The 21,234-nt window shown below is 36.5% G+C and overlaps 1 pseudogene; it reads left to right on the top strand.

Moving 5' to 3' along the window:
• The first annotated feature begins 2,084 nt into the window (after positions 1 to 2,084).
• Positions 2,085 to 2,590, top strand: LOC105836337 (annotated as a pseudogene).
• Positions 2,591 to 21,234: the final 18,644 nt, after the last annotated feature.

The following is a 21,234-nucleotide window of genomic DNA, read 5'->3' as shown; positions in this document are numbered from 1 at the left end:
GCAAACTACATTGTGGTTTTCAAAAATCCTCGCGATTGTGTGCAAAGTCGTCATTTAGCGCGTCAAGTTTATCCCGACTACCCAAAGTTTGTTGAAGAGGCATACTACGACGCCACGTCGAAATCACACTGTTGTCTGCTGTTCGACTTGAAACTATCAACTCCTGACAAATACCAATTTTGGATTTGCATCTTTCCCAACGATACGCGACATTACGTTTACGTATCGCGTAGATCGTTTTCCAAAGAAAGCTTATAAAAACCGTGTAACGCTGTTGCTGCGACTCAGTCGTGTAATTCGTACGCGATGAAGGAGAAGCGTAACGCAAGAACGGATACCGCGATGAAAATCGCCAGACGTTCGATCGGTACAATAAACGCCTGTCTTTTTGAGGCTGTGTGTTATCTGAACAAAAACCAACGGGCTGCTTTTCTTCGAACCGCGGACGAAAAATTTACTCGCTGTATCCGCGAATGCGTTCTTAATACTTTCAACGGTAACATCGCACTCGATCCTCGTGAAAAAGATCGACTAACCAAATACCCCAAAAAACGGCCCTACGACATATCGCAAGAAAACGTGATGACTGGAAATCTAAAAAAAAGCTATTATTACAACAAGGAGGATTTTTACCTTATATTATCGTTCCCATACTGTCAGCTTTATTATCTCATTTTATGGGATTTTATTCGGAGGGTAAAGGAACGATGGAAAGAGCCAAAAAAAAATGGTTTGATTTCTACGGAAAATCTCGACAGAATGCAACGACAACAGCAGCAGCAGCAACAACAATTGACAGCGGTCTCCGCGGAACCAATGAAGAACTCGGTGTCGCAAAGCTCAGGAAACATTGTCGGAGATAAGAATCCTGTACGAACCCCTGGAATTCCGTTGACTCGGCTTGACGCGGAGATGAGTCGCGTTCTCAATTCACCCTGGTCACGCAGTGTGGATGAAAGATTGAAAATGTACAAGGAGGCACTTTGGTGGTATCTGCATTTAACCCGAGTATCACGTAAGCAAAAAGCCGTTCGGAGTACGGACGAAACCACTAGCAACGATACGCGAGCTGAAGAAAGAGACGAGGGTGACGACGACGACGACGACGACGGCGCCGATGACTACGACGACGAATCAAGGATCACGAAACTTTGCGAATTTCCGGCAAACACCCACAGTCTAGTGACATATATGCTGTAAAGGAAAAAAACTCGAAAAATAGTTTGTAATATTTATGTAATAAAAAACGTCGAAAAAATAATGAAAACGATCCTGAAAACTTATCGCGCACAAGCTCGCATGCTAATGCGACATTTGCAAGACGAAGAGGTACCCGACAGATTAAATTGGGACGAGAAGGGTGTCGTGACTATAGACGGTAACGTCATGAAAGATTCGGATATCGTAAATTTGATAAATGACGCAATGCGCGACAGAAAAACCGTGAAGGCAACGGGAAGAAAAAACTGTCTGAGGATATCATATTTAAAATATTAAATCCACCAACAAATGCATCTATGGAAAGAAGGTAACTTGAAGTTTCAAAGTGAGCAGTAGCACGGTACTCGTGTACCACAGCCACACATAAAGATACCTTACCAAAAATATTTAGATGGTTTTTCCAATTGATTTTTGGTGTAATATATTTCTTTTTCTTATAATCTGATTATTTTTCGCCTGATTTTCACATGATTTCATTACTTTTTTATAACTTGATCAGTTATTTTTAATGGCATCTTTAACAAGATATAGAATGATAAATCAAATAAGAAAAGGATAGGGAACAAGGTTAAAAGATATGTTATTGTAAAATGTCAGGTAAAAAATCATCTAAAAAAAAATCATCCGAATATTTTTAGTAAAATAATCGGTACGAATATATAAAACCCTGGTAACTCTCTATTTTGCTGTTCTTATTATATCTTATTAGATAACACAAGTGATTACTGTGTATTCTAATGCATATACGAGGTCTGTTTAAAAAAAAGGTGATTTTTCAAATTTCGCGGGCTACGTACATTCGATTTTCGAATTGTTTTTGTTTTTGTGTGTGTTCACATGTCCCCAACATATGTTGGCACTATCAGCCATTTTGCATTTTTAGTTTGTTTTCGACAGATATAAAGGTTAGACGTATTTTGGTGTGCTTGGCGATTTTTTGCTATCGAAAAAAATGGATCAAAGAATCTGTATTAAGTTTTGTGTGAAAAATAAAATTAAGTGCTCCGACGCATTTAAAATGTTGACTGTGGCATTTGGCGAGTCTACTTTGTGCAAAAAAAGTGTTTATAAGTGGTACAACCTCTTCACAGAAGGCCGAGAAGATGTTAATGACGATGCCCGCCCTGTGGACGCCCCAGCACGTCAACAACCGATGAAAACGTTGAAGCAGTGAAGAAAATTGTTAAGGAGAATCGTCGAATCACTATTAGAGAAGTTGCTGAGGATGTCGGCATATCGGTTGACTCGTGCCATGAAATTGTTTCAGATGTTTTGGGCATGGAACGTGTGGCAGCGAAGTTTGTTCCGAAATGCGCCAGCGCACACATCATTGCTTGTTCATGATTTTTTAGCCAAAAACAACACCGTAATCATGCCTCAGCCACCGTATTCATCGGACTTGGTCATCTGCGACTTTTTTTTGTTTCCAAAACTGAAAAGACCCATGAAAGGACGGAGGTTTGCCACGATTGAGGAGATAAAGACCGCATCGCTAGAAGAGCTCAAGACCATACCAAAAAGTGCATATCAGAAGTGCTTCAAGGATTGGAAAAAGCGCTGGCACAAGTGTATTATATCTGAGGGAGATTACTTTGAAGGGGACAAAATTGATATTGATGAATAAATAAATATTTTTTGAGAAAAATAAAGTCACCTTTTTTTGAACAAACCTCGTATATGTAGAAAAAATAATACTTTCTCAAAAGAATTATTTTATTTTGAACTGCTCTCAGCCGAACCTAGAAGCACGAACATGGACGTGGTGGTTGTTGCCTCTTTCCATTTTTTGTTTTTGTTTTGTTTTTCAAGAGCGCAAAGGACAGTTTTAGTTCTCGATACGTTTTTGTTTCGGGCCTACGCATAATCGTCCTAACGAGTCAAAATAACTGATCAAGTTATAAAAGAGTAATGAAATCAGGTGAAAATTAAGAGAAAAATAATCAGATCGTAAGAAAAAGAAATATACTACACCAAAAATCAATTGGAAGAACCATCTAAATATTTTTGGTAAAGTATCTTTATGTGTGGCTGCGGCACACGAGTACCGTGCTACTGCTCACATTGCAGGGTTAAGTTACCTTCTTCCCATAGATGCATTTGTTGGTGGATTTTAGATCTTAAATATGATACTTTAAGACATTTTTTGGAAAAGTATGGTGAACAGTCACGCCTTAGAACATGGTTAGGTAAACTACCAAATACGTCAATAGCGTAAATCCCATGTAAAATGTAAACTTTCAAACTATCATTTTACAGTAACCACTTGTTTCTTCAGGAAACCACTTGGGGGATTAGTGAATCCCATCGTAAACAACAAAATCACGAAGTTTTGTGTTATTTAGTGAGGGGCCAAAAAACAACCTTATTGCAACCCATCCTTTAGGACAAATTTTTATTGATTAATTAAATTTTATTATATTATTTTTTTATTTTATTTTTACTTTGTCGCTAGTAGCACAATTATATTATTTTTTATAAAGGCAATTAAATTTTGCAAAACATACTAAAAATATTAAGTATTAATTTATTTACTTATTAATTTCATTGTTAAATTTACCTTTTTCCATAATAACCTTAATAATTTGATGGAAATTGCGATCTATTTAGCTACTAATACTTTGAAGCGTTCAAATGGTTAATTTAAACAAATTAATCAACATTTCAAAGCGTTTGTAGCATCAAATAAATTGCAATCAGAATATATAACTTATTTATTATCTATTAAATTAAAATTGTGTAATGATTAGCGTTATTAGATTAACTCGATTAATAGGAATACCTAAATCTACTAAGAAGCTATAAGTCATTACACAATTTTAATTTAGTAAGCCAATCTGACATCTATGTAGCTGCTATCTGAAGTCTATGGTTAATAGTTTCTTTATGATCTATGGACTTCCTCGTAAATGTCGCCGATTGTATTTGTCGTTTATCGTATAGGTAATGGTATGTGGCGTATTTTGCTTGTCGAGTTATCACCACCGTGGACATCCATATCTTGTCCATTTGCATTTTATATACACATACAAATACACGTTCTCGAATTTGCATTGTGCGTTATATCAAAATTTTGTCGACGAGAATTTGTTCTTTAAAATTATGAGAATTCATTGGCCGTGTCGAGCCCATCAGAGAATCGATTGTGCCATAAAAATATAGAAAAAGAAGAAGCGTATCTTATTCTATCTTTCTAGAATTAAAGGTACATAGTTTTAATCAATAAATATTATTATATTCTTTAATTTGCTCTTATCTGCTTATTTTAATTGTAATCTGAATAATATGACATAATTATTATTTATTAAATTTAAATTGTGTAGTGATTAGCTCGTTACTAGATTAATAGAAATATGTATTTATTAATCGAGTTAATCTAGTAACAAGCTATAAATCACCACACAATTTTAATTTAGCAAGTCAATCTGACATCTATGTAGTTGCTGCCTGAAGTCTATGGTCAATAGTTTTTATGATCTATGGACTTCCTCGTAATTATCGCTGATTGTCTTCCGTTTTCCGTTTATCGTATAGATTAAATTATTCCATGTGGCGTATTTTTCTCGAGGTCTCAATATAGTGGACAACCATATACATTGTGATTTTACATACACATACAAATACACGTTCCCGAATGTTTATTGTACGCTATAACGACATTTCGATCAATGAGAATTTAATTGTTCCTTGAAATAACGAGAAATTCGTTGGCCGTATCGAGCCCATCAGAGAATTGATCGTGCCATAAAAATATAGAAAAAGAAGAAGGCGTATTTTGTTATATTTATCCAGAACTAAAGGTACATAATCTTTTAACTAATAATTATATTTTTAATATATTCTTTATTTTGCTCTTTATTTGTCGTTGTAAACTTTAAAGTTTTATTACCATACAATAGGTTTATAGGTTAAAAAAGTCTCCGGAATTAGTTTGTTATACAGAAATAAGTGTTACATCCGGCGGAGTTAGGATCGAATAACTATATATTTTTATTTCAATAATATGTATTATATTTTTTTTATTCGCTCGGTATCACGCGAGAAGGATGGTAGTGAAGGCAATGAAATTAATTCGAGTATGCTAGCTTAACGCCGTGCTGGATTCATTCTCCTCCAACGAGTACATCGTAATCACAGTGGGAATCACGGTGCCTGGTTTGAGAGGCTAGATCGATACGATACGCGAGATAGAGCCCGGGGCACCGCAGCGATATTTAGTGGTGTGTTTTGCGGAGGGGGCCCGTGGGACGACTCTGGTCGAGGATTTTGTGAATTGTCGCAAGAAGGAGGGTCCTAGATGAACAGCCGCTGTCCTGGCGCTGGAAGCGGCGGAGAAAACGAGGGCCGCGGGAAGTGGGTACCTGAACACTCCAAGTCAAATTCGCCATGTTCCGTGTATTCTTCACAGCCGCTTTAACTGCATCCTCTTTTCTGCGCGTCTAGATCGGCCCATTCTGCACGCGAAAATGCCATTTCTTCCATTAATGAAATTACTCGAGAAGAAAATTTCAAGAAAATAATGCACATATGTGTAAGTAAAGTAAGAGATCGCGAGGTCGCGGATTAGTGAACGAACAAAGCGGAGGGCTGGTGCTTCATGCGACGCTTGACAATTTTGTTCGGGGTACACTGGAACGCCGAAAGAGCGCGGACTGAAAGGGAGCGGGAGACATATGCCTGCCACCATACACGGGGGTGGAGCCGCCTGGTTGTAGTGGCACCGAAGTGTCCGCTGCGGTGCTGTCGAGAATGGCGGAACGCTTAGAAGCGCGCCGATCTCCGCACCTGTGCTAAAGTCATGAGGACTTCGCAGGGGCAGTTGACGGGGAAGAGTGTACGCCAGGTAGCGCGCATCCCTTCCGCACCGTTGGCTAGTTGTCTCTTGTGGGATAGATTTTGACAGAGCGAGAGAGATAGAGAGAGAACGCTCCAAATGCTCGCTCGAAAGAGACGTAATTTTACTGCACTTCTTGTAAGAACGCAGAGCAGCGCTTTCCCTCTCCTCGCACACCGTCCACGGAAAAAGAAAGAGAGATGTTGAAGCACTGCCAATCACTTTAACGCACTAAAGTTCACAGAAACAGGAAAAAAGAATTAAATGCTGTAGCACTATGTCACTTTAATACAATAAAAAAAAATAAAAAAAGATAATTAAGGAGAACTCGCATCTTACAACACTTGCTTTTATTGCTCGGAGCGCACTGTCGCTATTAGAAGTTCGATTCTACTAATGGTACAAAAGAAAATACGATTAGTAATTTTAGCGGGGAGTTGCCACATCGATTCTTTTATTATAAATTTGACGCACGTCGAATATTCTATTCTATATAATCCTATTCTATTCTATTCTATTCTATTCTATTCTATTCTATTCTATTCTATTCTATTCTATTCTATTCTATTCTATTCTATATAAAAGTGAGGGCGTTCGAGAGTGAAGGGCTAGGAAAGTTAGGTGATAAATCATTTATGACTAGTTACCCATTTTGTTAATTAGTGGATTTTGCACTTAATTTTATAATCGTGGGATGACTCTTTGTGAGTTTATTCACAATTTTTGTCCGCGTGGCGCATACATATCGACCGCGTCTTTTAATCGCGTCCATTCCTAATTGTATTTTGTCATGCTGGATTTCGCGCGTATACCGCGGCACACATGAAGTTATCACGCGTTCGAACGCGTGATCGCTATTTGTTTAACGCAATTTTTCGCTATTTTAAGCGCTTCGGAGGTGGCTTTCTGTTTCTGGATGCTGCTGTTACGGCCCCCGAAGAACTGAGTATTTTAACGGCGACGACCCTGCGCTCCTTTTCGGCTAATTATCTATTATTATAATTAGTAAATCGTCCTCCGCTAATACCGTTAGCCGTGGGAGAGTGGAGAGCTGCCGCCGAGCTCGCGGATTATCTTTGCCGTGTTTATTTCGCAATTTTTAACGTGGTTTGTTAATGATGCGAATTAATTGCTGGCACATGCGCGCCATCGGAAGGAGTCGTGCTCGCAACGCGTGAAGTAGCGATGCCGAGCGCGCGCGCGTTTGGCAACGCGTGCTCGCGGTGTGACTATTCGTGACGTCCAGCGATAATAATCGCCAGGACGTAACACCCCTCTTTCTTCAGATTGGAGCGGCGATTTTTAAAATACGCGACGCTGAGCTATTTCTGTGAAACAACAATTTGAAGTTCTTATAACTAATAACGCGAGGTGTTGAGTTCTTACAGAGTTAAGATGTAATTTTACAATATTTTGAACGCATCGTAGCTTTAAACACACTTTTAATATATTGATTATAGCAATTGTGAAAATACGCATTATAATTTTTAACAACATTTTAACAAACACAACCTTAAAAACGTAGTTAAACTTGTTTAACTTTAACAATATTTTTAGCGCGATTGATAATATTATAATGATATGTGTATTTTAGATTCTACAAGCATTAATAATAGTAATATTAACATAGTACTACATGAATTATGAATTAAGTTTAAGCGCGTATGTGTACAAAAAAATCTTTTTTTCTTTTAAAGGAATTATATATATTTTTTTTGCGTGAGTTGTGTGTGTGCGTGTGTGTGTGTGTGTGTGTGTGTGTGTGTGTGTGTGTGTATGTATCCTAACAGAATCGAACAATATAACGTTTTAAGAACATGGTTAAACGTATTTAACTTTGACAATACTTTTAACGCAATTTTAATGTTAACAAATATTAATGATGATATATAGTAATAGTATTAATAATATAATATTAAAAAATATTATAAAATGGCACTATATACAAAGTTAAGGCGATGCTGGACTGCCTCTCAAACTTGATCGAGGTCGATACTGTAGAGTCATTCATGCACATCATTAATGAGATTTCGTATATATCTTTTTTATAAATTTGGAAATTCTCTTCCAGAATTAAAGTACACATATTAATATCCATCTGTGAATTGGACTTTATATCGAGAACAAAAAAAATTTTTTTTTATTGCTCTACTTATCGACTTTTTATGCATATATAACCTAAATTTTCGTTTCACAATTTCGTCTCAATTAGACACTAAAATCTAATTTTCGAAACTCGACACTGTTTGTTCTCGTCGTCTACTAGTCTGTGAATACGAATTTCGTAGGTACAAATTGTAGATCTTTTATATTAAGCAAACATTGTTATGATGTGACAGCAAATTAACAATTTTTTCTCGTTTTTGGAGGAAATTCCACTCCACAGACTGATAGCAATGCGTATTCTTTTATTCCGGAGAAGGATTTCCAAATCTATAAAAGAAATAAAAAGATATTGTTAAACAAAAATTACTATCTTTTTGTTGGTAAAACAGACAACTCCAGCATCCCCTTAACAAAAAAAAAAAATTGTTTTCTGTTTGTTTGACAGACGACGAAGTTATGTGCATTTTGCTATTCGTGAAGTTCGTCGCAGTCATATATTACTTGAAAGAGAGTCGACCAAACGGGTCGGGATAAGATTTACAAGAGAAATGAAATACAACTGTTTTTAACGAAGGATAGCTCATCGCGGCTCGTGGCAGTAGGCCGTTTTGAGTCGATTAAGGTACACTATGCGAGTGCGGTCTCTTTTTAATGTGAATGTTACTGTAATCGACTATTTCAACCACTTGATACGGTCCCGTATATTCTGGTGCGAATTTTCCGGTTTTAGCCTCGTTTAGTAAGAAAGCACTATCGCCGATAGCAAAAGTCTCTGGATTAATTTTATTATCATAGTGTATTTTTTATTTTTCTTTAATCTTTTGCAAATTAAATTTAGCAATGTTTTGCAAGTTTGAGATTGTTACAAATACATTTGTTAAATGATCCGTAGGTTTCCAACTCTTTCTTTCGATTAATTCCGGAAGGAATTTTAGCGGATGTTCTAAAAATGGGTTCGCGGAGTAAATCCGGTATTTTCGTCAATTACAATGTTATAAGAGAAACAGCATCTTTCTATTAGTTCGTCTCAATTTCCTTCCCTGTCGACAAAGCATTTTAAATATTCCATGAGGACGTAGTGTGAACGCTCCAGCGATCCGTTTGACTGTGGATGAAAAGCAGTTGTCCGAAAATGTTTTATTCAGAACTTCTTAGTAATAGTACCAGTAGACTAGTAAAGTTCGTGCCCTGATCAATCAGTATGCTTCTTGCATCCGAATCGACAAATGAAATAATTTGTGAATACTATCGCAGTAATTTCTGCTCTGCAGCCGCTAATTGGAGCGTATAGAGAGTGTACAGAGTACTTTGTTAGAAGATCCTGCATTGTGAAAAGTTATGAGTTTCCGCGGGGTGTGGCCCTCAAAAGGCTAACGATATCGAGTGCGATCTTGTCGAAAGCGCGGCCTGGAGTATCCGCAAGCATCATAGGGTGCCGTGGCTCCTTCTCACTAGCTTTCGTAATGACAGATACGACATTGTCTGATGAAGTTCTTTATCTGCTCCTTGAGATTACTCCACGTGTAACGTTTACTGATTCGTCGATACGTTTTGATTACGCCTTTGTGTCTGCCGGTGGTTGACTCGTGATTCTCTAATTATTTCGTGGCGATCTTCTATTGGAGGAGTTATAGCTGTTCCATTACATGTTGTGATCTTTATCTTGCGTTCTTGTAGGCTGATCCGTAGGAAGTAACGAATTCCATTTGGAGGTGTCTAATCTTTCCATTCTGCGTAAGCTTAAAGAGTGTAGATTTAATTCCTTAATTACATCGAATAGTGATGCGAAACATTCCTTTATAATGTATTCGTCAATTTTACAGCCCTGCCTTTCTTTCACAGGTAATACAATTATGTAGTAGTTGTGGAGCGAAAAAGGAAATAGGTGTGCTCTTCCGATCATTAGATCGTTCAGTGGAGGCAATTTCCCTGCTGTAGAAAGCTCGTGGGCTCCGCTGTCGAGCGGCTGTTGATTTCCAGTCACCATAACGACTATGTTATCTTGTTGCAGCAGTGGCGTATTTATTGTCTTAAATCGGCATCTACTTATATTTTCGATGTGGTTGTTGTTTTATTCAGAATTTTATACCTTTTTTAAAAAAGGTAATTTTGTTGGGTAATAGATACAACCGTATGCGAATAATCGATAATTTTTCATGTTATAATATAAATATTTTTCATGTTTAATTTATTGTTTTATAATTTTAGTTCGTGTATTTTCTTTTATGACACAATTATTTGTCGTTTTGCCAAAATTTAGCGTACTCATTGTTTTGTTATAATTATCTTGTAATGGGGAAATGTTTAACACAAAAAAAGTTTTTGATTTTCCCGATAAGGAATTTTTTAGAGTCAATGTTAATTTTGAATCTCTACATGACGTAAATTCTTTATTAATTCGTTGAATAATCACTGTTGTAAGTGCACTTAAAGATGAATTAATGAATGTTGTTTCTGCTTTTGTCTCAGAGTGCTTATCGTCCAATTTTTCCGACCCAGCCAAATCGACTAGATCTAATTCCCCGATTGATGAACCGTTTTTTGATGGATTTGTTCCAATAATTTTTAATTTAACAATATAATGCGATCTAGATGACCGTTCGTTTATATTGTTAGCCGCAGTAATTCGGTTCCGTTGCGTAATTTGTAGAAGTTTGTAAAATTCTTCTAGATTGCATATTTTTTAAATTTTTAAGTTATTTATATTATTATACAATTGTCAGTCTTTACGTCTATTTTTATTTTGATATCTTTTTCTTGTGCATCGAGAAGGTCAGTGAGGCTATCTTTATAAATTTCCATGAAACTGCATTGGACCTCATATTCCCAACCAAGATAATTTTTTTTCCTTTGTTTTTTCTAATATATAGCGTACCGTTCTAGGTACTATGCCTTCGGTTTGTTCACCCGGTTCTCCCACCATAAACCAATAGACAAATATTTTGCCCTTCAAGTACCGTCTGTACAAAAATAGACAACTCTTCGAACTCTTCTTTTAACGTCAATGGACGTATTCGACAATATACTTGAATGTTGTGGGATAATTAAAAAATTTTATTTTCTAATTTATTTTTTTTCATTTACTGTACTTTAACGGTTAAAATTTTTGTGTTTTTTTTCTTCTTCTAATTTTTTTTCTAAATTAATGTTTTTTTTCTGTAGATCCTTTATTTTATTCAACTCAATTGTCATAGAATTTTTAATCTTTTCATTTTCTCTTTCTTGAGTAAGTACGTAATTTGACAATCGGGTTACTTGTTCATATATCCCAGGCAATTTATTGCTAATAAAATTATACACATTTTTGCCTATATTATAGATATTATTTTTGGTGGAAACAAATCTTTTTGCTGCGATAATACTATAAGCGGCTCCTAAAAAACTTATATTGCGCCGTTCCATTTCAGACTCACAAACAGTGTTCTTCTTTGGAGTTACTTTAGACTGCCTATTGGACGATATAAGATTTTCTGTTTTATTTTTTTTTATCCGGTATAGTCATAATGAGTCTTTTTTTAAGCGCCGCCTTGTTGCCGGTTATTTTTGTTTTTTTCTATCTCCGTCAAGTCTAGGTCTAGTCAGTTTTTTCTGAATTCACCACCGATATTGACAATATTTTTATAACAGCCACCTTCTTCATGCGACCGATATTTAACCTTGCTCGTCGAGTTCCTCTACTGTAAGCTCTTCGAAGCTCGAATTTTCTTCTGCGTCGTCCGAGAGTGCGGTGTCCGTATTTCGTCTTCTGGTGCGCGAGGCCGGTGGAATTCTAATGATTCCAAATTTGTAGATTGAGTTTCTCCTGGGATAACTGCCGTGTCTTGCCTGTGGTTGATAATTGAGGGGGATAAGAAGGGAGAGGGAGAATTCTCACAGATTTTTGGAGGTGGACTGATAGAAAGTGACTCCTCTTCAACCAAGTGGCGCCTTAAGGGAGGCCATTTATACGGTAGTTCGTCATCATCGGATTCGGAGATAGGATGATCTTGATTAAGGAAAAATTGTGACGATTCGAGACGAGGTTTTTTGTGGATTATTAGAACAGATAAGTGAGGTAGATTTCAGGACAAGGCGTCGGCGTTATAATTGCTCATTCCAACCTTGTAAACGTTCTGTAGTCGTATTCTTCTAGTTTGAATCGCCAGGGCATAAGTCGCGAAGTAGGATTTACATGATGTAGCAATACTAGCGGTTCATGGTCTGCAATGGTTGGTGCAATATATAATAGCGAGGAGCTTTTTTTTAATCGTCGAATAGTTTTTCTCTGCTGTATTCAAAACTCACGATCCAATCTGGAGGTCTTGTCTGATGATACCTTGGTTTAATATTTCGCCAATAGCGTATTTCGAGGCATCTGTAGTGAGTACGAATTCGTCTTCGAAATTTGGATATTGCGTTATCGGTTCCTTGCACAGCAGTTCTTGAAGAAAGTCGAATGCAGTTTGTGTTTCTTCGTTCCATAGGAAGGTTACATTTTTTTTTCGTTGAATTTGATAGTGGCCTGACAATTTTTCAAAAATTTAGGATGAAACGCCGATAGTATCCTGCGAGTCCGAGAAATTGGCGAATGTTTTTCAAGCACTGAGGTGGTAGGAAGTTTCTCACTGCGACAATATTCTGAGGATCGAGACGCACGTTTTCTCCAATGATATGTCGCAAATAAGTAACCCTGTGGTGCAAAAATTCGCACTTATCTGCTTTTAGCATTAAGTTGGCAGCTCTTAATAGTTGCATCAACTTTGCGACCTTGATATCGTGTTCTCTTAAAGAACTAGCGTATACGACGATGTCGTCCATATACACAAATAATTCTATGTCTTGTAAGCCGAACAGCGTTTGGTCCATCAGGCGTTGAAGAGTAGCACGTGCATTCTTTAGACTGAATGACATCCTATTGAACTGATAATGCCCATGAAGCGTAGAGAAGGCTGTCTTGTGTGTATCTTTAGAGTCCATCGGAATTAGATGAAATCCGTTCGCTAGATCTAACACAGAAAAATATTTTGCTCTGCCGAGTTGATCTATGTCGCAAATGTTTGGTAGAGGGTAGGCATCTCCCACAATTTTCTCGTTCAGCTTCCTGTAGTTTGATAACCATCCTCCATCTTTTATTTCCTCGTGAGTCTGGCTTTTTCAGTACTATCCATACGGAAGAGTTGTATAGAGATACCAATAAGGTGACAATGTCTTTGTTAATTAATTCTTGCACCTGACGTGTTATTCCCTCTTGATGCACAAGCGAAAAGCGATATTGCTTGCTGTGCGTAGGAATATCGTTTGAGGTAACAATCTTATGCGCTTGCAAGTGAGTTTGACTTAGATATTTATTAGGTATGTAAAATCTACTGTTGTGTACTTTTACTGGGGCTATAACGCTTTCTTTTTAAGATTTATACAAATGTTCTAATCGCAGTAATTGAATTATCGCAGATACTCGATCGCAGTTGAGTGATTTAATATCGTTTATTTCTTTAAACGCAAAATAATTTTGTTGTTTTATGTGACGCGTTATGCTCGATCGTACTTATGAACGCATAGTTTATTTTAACATTTTTTGTACGCTTACAGTTTATTTCAAATATTGACACTGAAGAAGAGATTAGAGTAGTGTGAGAGGACTATGTCCCTTGAGATACTCAGGAAGGAACAGTTCGATCGATGAAAATTTATTATAAATGACGACCGATGAACAGAAGGATCCCTTCAGAGAATCTAAATCAAGACGCAAACTAACGCAATTAAAAGATTCAGCGAGACTTAGTGTTTTAGCATTCGTAAATACATTTGTTTCATTAGTAGCGTGTCGATATAATTTATCAGTGCTTTTTGGTGCGTCAAAGAAATGGCATTCTTCGTGCAGATCGGGATTATTTTTCACTTTACTAGTATGCAAGTATCCCTTATTAACGGCGCAGAATAGCGATTTAAATTCAGTAGAGCAGTCGGTGTCGAGTAAGCTATTATTCAGTTTCTATTAATTCGGTAGACGAATTTGTGGAATATTGCGTATTAGATTTTTTGAGAGGTCCAAGAGATGGACAAAAATAGGATAGATATTATGTTAAGTCGGGAGGTTGACTTGGTTCGTGATAATTATCGAAATGGTACGGAGGCGTACTTGAAACTTGGGCAACTTTGAGGAGTTTTACAATAGGTATAAAGATTTTGACTTTGTAATCGAGAGTATTAATGATTTTAGTATAAGTTTCATTGTTTATATAGGTCACGTGAGAGTCGCCAGTGAAGATTCCATGGCGAGAGTGTAAACGCAGAAGGTAACCAGTTTTTATTTCAGGGTTAGAAACGTGAACCACGAAGCCGAGATTAGTACGCGGTGGTATTACCGATTCTCTTTTCTTAAAGGGAAAAGCGTGGTTACGCCAGGTGACGTTAATACTTCCGTAATTTATACAGGCCTTATGCTTTGTGAAAAATCACGATCCCAGTATACCTTGTAAAATTATAGGGAAATTATTGGATACGATATGGAATGCCACTGGGACATAAACTACGCGAGCCTTTATTGATCCTAGGGTGTTAACGACATCTTCATTGATCCCGGTAAGTGAAAGTATGACGTTACGATTTATGTTAACATTTGGCTTAATGCAGTCTTTTTTTAGAATTGGGCTGTACCCCTGGGTTTACCATAAATGCTACTAATTCGCGGAAGCTTGCAAATTCGAGCCCGACGATGGGTATATCTCCGTTATCTCCTCGGAATATGTAGACGGATCTGGGATGCTCTGTAATGGGATTACGGGATAAATTCCCTAGGCCTCGGTGTGTCTCGCCTTGGCCGAGACCTACGGGTAGTTTTCCGGTTTTTAAGCGGTAATATTATTTCAATTATTGGTCCCTGCGCGGTTATAGTTATTAGAGTAATTTTTGCTATATTGTCGCTTACGACATCCATTAGCTAAATATATTATTTCTTGAGAAGGTCGAAGGAGAATTAGAAGTGTTGCGTTGAAGTATTTTAATTGGTGGTTACGCGGCGTTTGAATCGGCACGCTGGTTACGCGAGTTTCTATAACGCACCTCCTCTCTTTCGAGGCGTTTGTTAATGGTTATGGCTTTAGAGCACGCTTCTAAAAAATTATTATATCCTTCGGCTTTTAATTCTAAGAGGTATTCGCGGTATCTCTCGTAAACGCATACGAATCTATAGATTTTATTTCAGTCTCGTTTAATGGACGGTTAAACGTAACCTATTCATTCTTGATAATTGTGGTTCTTAGATCTTTAATGCGACTGATGTAATCTAATACGTGTTCTCCTGGCTTTTTTGTAGGCGATGCTGAGTTGTCCGCGATAATAATTCGCGCTTCTGCCTGGTCCAAAGGATCTTTTTAAAGTGTCGAGGAACTTGTCGACGGTAAGATGAGTTTCGTCCTCGACTGCTAAGTATGCGTGGTACGATAATTTATTACGTAGAATTTGTACGAAGAAAGCTTCGTCGACTAACAGGATTGACTCTTTCGCTCTTTTGCAGGCTCGAGCAAACTGCCACACGGGTCTGTTATGCCCGTCATATTTAGGAACTATCTCGAGCGCGTCGCCTATATATAATTTTGGATAGACCAACACGCTAGAGAATCCCGAAGCGTCGCGAACGGATTGCGCAAAAGAATGAGCAGTAGTCGAAGGCGTTGGAAAATTCAATGGCGCGACTCTACTGTGCGGGTCGCTAGGAGTGGACGCGGCAAACGCGGCGGCTTGGTTGAGGGATAAAGCGCTAGTGATAGCTTGCAACATAGTTTCGAGAAGCTTATTGCGTCGACTGAATTCTCTTTCTCTTTCTGTTACCTGTTTAATAGGTTTTTCGAAGTTAGGTTGCTCATCGGTCTTGGCATCGGAGGATCCGGCGTACTACGGTCCGACTCATCATCCATTTTCTCGCCCATGTTACTCTTTTTTTTTATTAACAATTAATAATTATCGTAAATCTGTAAAACACAGAGAAATTACTAAATGACTTATACTTTTATATTTTAAGGTTAGACCTTTTAGATATCCAGATTTTTGGTATTTAAATATTTATATCAAAGATTTTTAATAAACGGTTCTAATAGTTTCTTAATGTGGGCATTTAATTCGCATATGCACCTTTATCTTTTCCTTTGATTAACGCGGCGATTGGCAGACATTGTGTTGCAGCAAGTAATTGACCTCTTAAGTTGACTGCAACTGACGAAAATAAAAGTATGTTCGAGGGAGTGAGATACGTCGATAGTGACCAGTTATTAGCTGCGAATATTTGGGGTAAATTAATCGTTATATTTTAGTTGTATTGTCAGGCGGTAGTACACGTAAGATCGTGTAATGTACGCTCATCATGCAATACAGGTTAAAGTTAAAGAGGCTCTAAATTGCATTTAATCGTTGTATTTATTGCAAGAGAAGAAAAGAAACGAGCCATGTTTTAAAGTAAGACTATTGAAATACTATATTAAGATGGTTATCTTTTTAATGGGTAACAATTAATCACCGCGAGGCCTTTAGATATAGCTCGAATCTAAACGACGTGAGTCGAAGTGAGATCACCACGTTAGTTGGTCCTTGATTGATTCCAGCTTGAATAATGGTGGGCTCCGCTAGTTGCTCGAACTTTATATTATTTAACGATAAGTAAGTCAAAAATGAAGGGAAAAGTTGGTTGCAGCGGGGACACTCAGATGCGCGACAAACGAGAGTAAGTGATTTACTGTAGAAATCGCTCGAACAAGTGCTGCTGTTAGACACTATTATTAACACGTGGTGAATGGAAAATTAAAGTTTTAAGTTAGCAAGATTGACTTAATTTAAACATAATGTCAGGATCACCGTTGTGATAATTGACGATATTGTTACAACGCCCAAGTGACGAAACGGTGCGCGAAAATATATATATACATCAAAATCCTCTGTCGCTTCAGGAATGCAATAAGAAGAAAACGTCCAAAAAAGGACATAAAACAGAGAATTTCGACGTACATGAAAGGACAATGATTCGCGAGCGCTGAAGAAGTCATTGACTGAGGAAGTCATGAGGAACCAAACATGACGAAAGCATTCTAAAAGATATTGGAAAATAGTTTACAGGAATGCTTCCAACAGCTACATGAACATTGGCAAAAATGACTGTCCGAGAACTATTTTGAAATGTTAAGTAAATAAATGTAAAATTACTTATTTCTGTGCAATAAACAAATTCCGGGAATTTTTTGAAGCTAATAATATGTACATACAATTTTTTTTATATTTTTCTTCTTTAGATGTCAGTACAGAAAAAAGTTAGCCCTACTATATTGTTCATTTCATTGAATCCAACATTAATAAAAAGAAATGCATTGATTGTGTACCATCTAAATGGATATTTTCAGATAAAGAAACGCGTCAAATAATGACGAAATTTACGCCTCCCCTTACATAGCAAACAGATGTGCTACATTGCATACAAAAGTAAAAAATAATGAAAATGCAAAAAGCAAACGGCCTGATTATCCTGTTAAATTACTTGGAAATGCTGGTACTTATATTTACAATATTTACATTAAACTACTTATGTTAAATTAGATATTAATTATTAAAAAAATTTTAAGCTGTAAAGTATACCACATATCTTATCCTGCTCTAAATTCTTTTATAAAGACTAATAAACTCGAATTTTTAAGATACTTACGTCGAAGCTTTATCAAAGATAAAAAAATTTAAACATGAAAACTATGTATGTACCACAGGTATGTACCAGATTATTCTACAGATGTAGAAGAGGATAAACATATTTAAAAAAAATGAAAAAAAGCAAAAAAAAAAAGATAATTATGTAGCTCCAATATGTGATTTAAACAGTAAATGATAGAAACAACCAATTTATTCATCCAGTGATAATTATATTGTTACGTCCGGCGGACTTAACGTTTTCCCTATCGCTGACTCTCCAAGAAAAATAGTTAAGTAAGAGAAATCGTATTCTAACGGGGTTGTTGATAATTAAAAATGTTTGTAAAGAATCGCTCTATTGTCACGCACAGGTCGGTAAGATATATGAAATAATAGGTAACATAAGTTTTTATTTTTTAACGTTTAAAGACGTTGCTCACACGTATCGCGTTAGTACTTGATCAGGATTTGTTATGATGGACACAATATTAGAGAATTGCGTAAACTGCATATCGACATTATCAATGATTTTAATTAGTCGATCGAACATTAAATCGACACAAATATCCAGCTCGAACATACGTCGTACCGTCGACTCGGTCATTATCATGCGTACGTTTTGTGATTTCAAACGTATAAAGTTAACGTCACTGATTATACAAATTCTAGCCGTTAGCGGTCCAACGCTTATAAAATTGTACAAATTCTTATAGTCGGTTCGAAGGAGATTCAGAACTGTCGCAGAACAGTTTAGTCGCTGTTCGTATATAAAGTCCCACACGTGATCGACATAGTTACTGTGCTCGCGTAACAGAACGATTTTTGGCACGAACTGTAACTGCTCTGCGCTTAAATCGAGAATATCGTTGGGATCCAATAGTACGAGATACATCTTTGATATTGAGCGATGCATGACTTTGCGCTCGTATAAATAAGCGTTTGATCCTATCCCTTTACCTAATATAAAAATAATGAGTAGTATAGGGGAAGCCATGGGGCGTAAAAACAAACCCCCACTCCTCGCTCTCACAGCGGGGGGTGTCTGCCCCTCAGTCCCCCTGTCTGGGGCAGCCATGAGGCGTCAAAACAAACTCCCCTTTCCCCGTCTGGGCAGGTGTACGTTTTGTAACAGGTTAACAGACTTATAGAACAAAGATGCTTTTGTAGAGAAATCTTTTGCTATTATGTAGAGATACTTAAGGAACAAACAGGAGCGAGTGATTTTCATGACTTATAAAAATCAATCACTTTTTATTATGAAAGCTGAACAAAGAAATATATGAAAGTTTAACTTTTGTAAAAGAATTCTTTTTGCTATTATGTAGTGATACTTAAGGAACAAAACAGGAGCGAGTATATTTTGAGTCTCAGAAAGAAAAAAACTATGTATCATAAATAAAAGAAATATGATGGGTTTAACTTTTTTGTAAGAAAATTCTTTTGCTATTATGTAGAGACTACTTTAGACGCAAACAGAAACTTTAATGTTTAGAGTTTTATAAAAATCAAAAACTTTGCATTATGGAAGGGACTAAAAAAAAATATGCTGGGTTACGAGTAAAAAAATAGTTTTATTTTAATACGCAAACTTTTCGTACAAAAATACATTGTGACTGACGAAAATTATACAAAAAATTGTGCTTTACGTTTTGACAAAATTATATTGGTAATTTCGTTACAACACAGTGTAATCAGTTCCAAAAATATTATATTAAAATATACGCCGAGGAAAGTTAAATCGTTAATTTGAGTACGTACATTGCGTTCAATATTCTCCTGATTACCTTTTATTGTTAATTTTATAATTTCGCAATCTACATAACTTAGTGGTAGTTTAAGTTCAATTTCTTGAATTAAGCGTTGCGCACACACATTGACGCTTTCACTTAACAATTTTAAATGTTCTAAATGTGCGTCGACACATTTGATCACATTCAGCAATCCCTGGAACGTAGTTTTCTGCATCACTATTGCAACGGAGTAATGTCTCCGTTTCTTTGTTACTGGTAAAGAATCTGCAGCATCTTCAACAGTTTCCTCCGAAGAGCGTTCCTCTTCAGTTTCCTTATACGATATTAGAACGGATCTTGATCCATAGGCCGAGGTGAAGTTGATGTTGATGTTTTTTATACCGACGGGATTCGGCTTTAATTTGCCAGCACCGCGCAAGTACTCACTCATGAGACCCATATGATCTTGAAATTGCAGTCAGGAGTCGATGTCGAAATTAATACCGTCGGCGTTGTTACCGCTTAATTTTATTAATGGAACGAAGACTCCCTCCTTCGTTGATTGTAATCCGACTTGTATTCTCTTCGAGTTATTAAGCCCATACGTAGTGGTAAGCAGCATATGAAGCCTATCGTTTCTTCCTTCGTCGAAGTTGCGCGTTCCGAGATTATCGTGAATCGCCTTGTTCGAGAAGTTATAATTAACACTTTATTGCTGGTTGGCCATTGTTCTTTCTTCTTCAGCGTTGTATAAAGACACAGAATGAAACCAGTAAGTGAAATAAGGCACGTAACTCTCACACTCGCAATTCAAAAGTTCGAGAGGGTTGAGGAAAACTTTTTGTTCGCGAGGTTGACGCTTCGAAGGAAGAATATCGAATGAATTCGCGTTTACATCACGGGAAATGCCCTCACCTCTGTTTGTGACGTAATAAAAGTTGCGCACGCAAATAAGACAGTGATGGGAAAACGTAAATAAAATTTTTATAAACTAAAATTTTATTTAAATTTTTTAGTTTTAAATAATTACGCTACGATAGCTACACAAAAATTCAAATCACAAAGATTGAATGTAAAATTTATAAAAATTAAGTATTATTTATAAAAACATTTTTAACTAAAAATTTATGTAAAAGTAACGAGTAAAAATTTAAATTCGGAATGTGAAGTAACCGTTAGAGACGAGACAAGATCGAACTTGCACGATCATGTATTCTTTCTTCTCGAATCTAATTGTTTGCTGTTGGTCGTAGAATAATAAAAAATGAGAATGCGATTCTTCATCGACTTAGCTAAAATTTTTAAAAATCTAGATATAAAATTTAAGAAAAAATAATTAACATCAATTAAAGCATGCTTGGTTAAAAATTTAAGTAAAAAGTAAAAAAAAATGTAGAAGGCGAATTACATGCTATAAATAACGAGTTTGTCTATGATTTTATCTTTCAGCTAAGTAAGTTACTTCTGAAACAAAAATTATAGAAAATACATTACACACTTGGTTTTATTAAAAAAAAAATATATATAAATGTTATACTATGGAAATAACTAATTTTTGCGCGAATTCTCTTTTATGAGAAAAATAACGAATTTTTCGAGAAGATTTAGGCATACGAAGGAAAGTGGGAAACTAGTTTACCAATAAGGTAAGTAGAAAATCACGCCCACTATTCCCAATATTTTCAGCGCAAGATGAGTTTA

The sequence above is a fragment of the Monomorium pharaonis genome, chromosome 1 (assembly GCF_013373865.1).
Source record: "Monomorium pharaonis isolate MP-MQ-018 chromosome 1, ASM1337386v2, whole genome shotgun sequence".
Classification (NCBI taxonomy): Eukaryota; Metazoa; Arthropoda; class Insecta; order Hymenoptera; family Formicidae; genus Monomorium; species Monomorium pharaonis.
Note: the sequence above shows the minus strand (reverse complement) of the source record. Positions and strands in the feature narration are given on the sequence as shown.